The sequence below is a fragment of the Ascaphus truei genome, chromosome 18, assembly GCF_040206685.1.
Source record: "Ascaphus truei isolate aAscTru1 chromosome 18, aAscTru1.hap1, whole genome shotgun sequence".
Lineage (NCBI taxonomy): Eukaryota > Metazoa > Chordata > Amphibia > Anura > Ascaphidae > Ascaphus > Ascaphus truei.
In genome coordinates, this window is record NC_134500.1 from 28341900 (window position 1) to 28346450 (window position 4551).

Below are 4551 nucleotides of genomic sequence, written 5' to 3' on the forward strand. Positions count from 1 at the left end.
TTCTCAAACCCCCCACTCTTCCCCCCTTATACACTCACCCCCCATTCTGTCCTTACACACTTCCCCCCCCCCTTATACACTCCCCCCCACCCCCCCCCCTTATACACTCACTCCCACTCGCTCCGTACCCACTTTCTCCCCCTCTTGTACACGTCACTCCTGCTCTCCCCCCATGGTGGCTGTGGAATCCTGCCTGAAAATCACTGTCCTATACAAAGGAGCTCACACTTCTTTCCATAGGTGCTGGAAGTAGAGATAGGGGGAGGGGGGTGCTGAGTCCCCCACTTTGGGACTAATTTAAAATAACTAAATGCAATGAATTAAATAGTACTCTGGATTTGCAAATCTAATAGTGCTGGTACTTCAACCCCCACTCCAACCCCCACTCCAACCCCCACTCCAGTAACATTACTCCAACCCCCACTCCAACCCCCACTCCAGTAACATTACTCCAACCCCCACTCCAACCCCACTCCAACCCCCACTCCAGTAACATTACTCCAACCCCCACTCAAACCCCCACCCTAACCCCCACTCCAACCCCCACTCCAACCCCACTCCAACCCCCACTCCAACCCCCACTCCAACCCCCACTCCAACCCCCACTCCAGTAACATTACTCCAACCCCCACTCCAGTAACATTACTCCAACCCCCACTCCAACCCCCACTCCAACCCCCACTCCAACCCCCACTCCAACCTGCACTCCAACCCCCACTCCAACCCCCACTCCAGTAACATTACTCCAACCCCCACTCCAGTAACATCACTCCAACCCCCACTCCAACCCCCACTCCAGTAACATTACTCCAACCCCCACTCCAACCCCCACTCCAGTAACATTACTCCAACCCCCACTCCAATAACATTACTCCAACCCCCCCTCCAGTAACATTACTCCAACCCCCACTCCAGTAACATTACTCCAACCCCCACTCCAGTAACATTACTCCAACCCCCACTCCAGTAACATTACTCCAACCCCCACTCCAACCCCCACTCCAGTAACATTACTCCAACCCCCACTCCAGTAACATTACTCTTCAGCCACTGGGAAATGAATGAATTCCCGCATCAGTGTGAGAGAAGGGGGCTCAACTCCAGTCCCCCAGCCTCCCCCCCAACAGGTCAGGTTTTCAGGATATCCCTCCTTCTCCCCTCGGCCTCCCTCTCCTCTCCTCTCCGCTGACCCTCGGCCTCCCTCTCCCCTCCGCTGACCCTCGGCCTCCCTCTCCCTCCTCCCCATTCGCCTCCCTCTCCCCTCCGCTGACCCTCGGCCTCCCTCTCCCCTCCGCTGACCCTTGGCATCCCTCTCCCTCCTCCCCATTCGCCTCCCTCTCCTCTCCACTGACCCTCGGCCATCCTCTCCCCTCCGCTGACGCTCAGCCTCCCTCTCACCTCCACTGACCCTCTGCCTCCCTCTCCCCTCTGCTGACCCTCGGCCTCCATCTCCCCTCCGGTGACCCTCTGCCTCCCTCTCCCCTCGGCCTCCCTCTCCCCTCTGGTGACCCTCGGCCTCCCTCTCCCCTCCAATGACCCTCGGCCTCCCTCTCCCCTAACCCTCGGCCTCCCTCTCCCCTCTGTTGACCCTCGGCCTCCCTCTCCCCTCCTCCCCATTCGCCTCCCTCTCCTCTCCACTGACCCTCGGCCATCCTCTCCCCTCCGCTGACGCTCAGCCTCCCTCTCACCTCCACTGACCCTCTGCCTCCCTCTCCCCTCTGCTGACCCTCAGCCTCCATCTCCCCTCCGGTGACCCTCTGCCTCCCTCTCCCCTCCAATGACCCTCGGCCTCCCTCTCCCCTCTGTTGACCCTCGGCCTCCCTCTCCCCTCCGGGGACCCTCGGCCTCCCTCTCCCCTCAGCCTCCCTCTGCTGACTCTCAGCCTCCCTCTCCCCTCCGCCTCCCTCTCCCCTCCGCCTCCCTCTCCCCTCAGCCTCCCTCTGCTGACCCTCAGCCTCCCTCTCCCCTCCGCCTCCCTCTCCCCTCCGCCTCCCTCTCCCCTCTGCACACCCTCGGCCTCCCGTGACCCTCGGCCTCCCTCTCCCCTCCGGTGATCCGCGGCCTCCCTCTCCCCTCCACCTCCCTCTCCCCTCGGCCTCCCTCTCCCCTCCGATGACCCACGGCCTCCCTCTCCCCTCCGGTGACCTTCTTCCTCCCTCTCCCCTCCACTGACCCTCCACCTCCCTCTTCCCCTGCTGTCCCTCGCCCTCCCGCTCACCCTCGGCCTCCCTCGCCCCTCTCCTGACCCTCAGCCTCCCTCTCCCCTCTGCTGACCCTCAGCCTCACTCTCCCCTCCGATGACCCTCGGCCTCCCTCTCCCCTCCGCCTCCCTCTCTCTCCCCTCCGCCTCCCACTCCCCTCCGCCTCCCCCTCCCTCTCCTCCGGTGACCCGCAGCCTCTCTGCCTCCCTCTCCCCTCCGCCTCCCACTCCCCTCCGCCTCCCACTCCACTCTGCCTCCCCCTCCCTCTCCTCCGGTGACCCGCAGCCTCTCCGCCTCCCTCTCCCCTCCGCCTCCCACTCCCCTCCGCCTCTTCCCTCCCTCTCCTCCGGTGACCCGCAGCCTCTCCCCTCCGCTGACCCGCGGCCTCCTTCTCCCCTCTGGTGACCTGTGGCCTCCCTCTTCCCTCCGCCTCCCTCTCCCCTCTGCTGACCCTCGGCCTCCCTCTCACCTCCGCCTCCCATTCCCCTCCACCGACCCACGGCCTCTCCCTCCCCTCTGCTGACCCACAGCCTCTCCCCTCCGCCTCCCTCTCCTCCGGTGACCCGCAGCCTCCCACTCCCCTCTGCTGACCCGCAGCCTCTCCCCTCCACCTCCCTCTCCCCTCCGCTGACCCGCAGCCTCTACCCTCCGCCTCCCCCTCCCCTCCGCCTCCCTCTCCTCCGGTGACCCGCAGCCTCTCCCCTCCGCCTCCCTCCCCTCTGCTGACCCTCAGCCTCCCTCTCCCCTCCGCCTCACTCTCCCCTCACCCTCCCTCTCCCCTCTGCTAACCCTCGGCCACCGATGACCCTCGGCCTCCCTCTCCCCTCCGGTGACCCTCGGCCTCCCTCTCCCCTCCGGTGACCCGCAGCTTCTCCCCTCCGCCTCCCTCCCCTCTGCTGACCCTCAGCCTCCCTCTCCCCTCCGCCCCCCTCTCCCCTCACCCTCTGCCTCCCTCTCCCCTCTGCTGACCATCGGCCTCCCTCTCCCCTCGGCCTCCCTCTCCCCTCCAGTGACCTTCTGCCTCCCTCTCCCCTCCACCTCCCTCTCCCCTCCAATGACCTTCTACCTCCCTCTCCCCTCCACCTTCCTCTCCCCTCGGCCTCCCTCTCCCCTCCAGTGACCTTCCGCCTCCCTCTTCCCCCTGCTGTCCCTCGGCCTCCCGCTCACCCTCGGCCTCCCTCGCCCCTCTCCTGACCCTCAGCCTCCCTCTCCCCTCTGCTGACCCTCGGCCTCACTCTCCCCTCCAATGACCCTCCGCCTCCCTCTCCCCTCCGCCTCCCTCTCTCTTCCCTCGGCCTCCCACTCCCCTCCAACTCCCCCTCCCTCTCCTCCGGTGACCCGCAGCCTCTCCCCTCCGCCTCCCACTTCCCTCCGCTGACCCGCGGCCTCTCCCTCTCCTCCGGTGACCCGCAGCCTCCCCCCACCGCCTCCCACTCCCCTACGCCTCCCTCTCCCCTCACCCTCTCACTCCCCTCCGCCTCTCCCCTCCCTCCCCTCCGGTGACCCGCAGCCTCTCCCCTCCGCCTCCCTCTCCCCTCCGCCTCCCTCTCCACTCCGCCTCCCTCTCCCCTCCGCCTCCCTCTCCCCTCACCCTCCCCTCTGCCTCTCCCCTCCCTCCCCTCCACTGACCCGCAGCCTCTCCCCTCCCCCTCCTCCGGTGACCCGCGGCCTCCCTCTCCCCTCCGGTGACTTGCAGCCTCCGCCTCCCTCTCCCCTCCGCCTCCCTCTCCCCTCCCCCTCCCTCTCCCCTCTGCTGACCCGCAGCCTCTCCCCTCCGCCTCCCTTTCCCCTCCGCTGACCCGCAGCCTCTCCCTCTCCTCCGGTGACCCACAGCCTCTCCCCTCCCCCTCCCTCTCCTCCGGTGACCCGCAGCCTCTCCCCTCCGCCTCCCTCTCCAGCTGTCCCCATCTTGAAGCAAACGGTAACATCAGACCCCCATTATTATTTTTTATTATTATTTTTTGTAAGTAACTTAATTAAAAGGCATCAAATAAACAATAAAGACAAATAACTTTATCTACCAACAATAAGAACATAATTTGACTCGCAAATACCTGTTTCAATAACTTTATTAAACAATTAACCGCAGTCACACAACGATATGAATTTAATTAGCATGTGTGAAATGTCAATAACTTTATTTACAACAAACAAATATGATCAGGCTTCACGGCATTTTATTATTAACAGTAATATTATGAACGATTTAAAATGGCGGCAGTATGGCCATGAGAAAATAATACGAAATCCGCGGATATTTCATATATATATATATATATAATATATATATATATATATCATGAACTCCTCCCAGTGCACCTCACTGTTTCCATGTAGTAAAGGGCAGAAT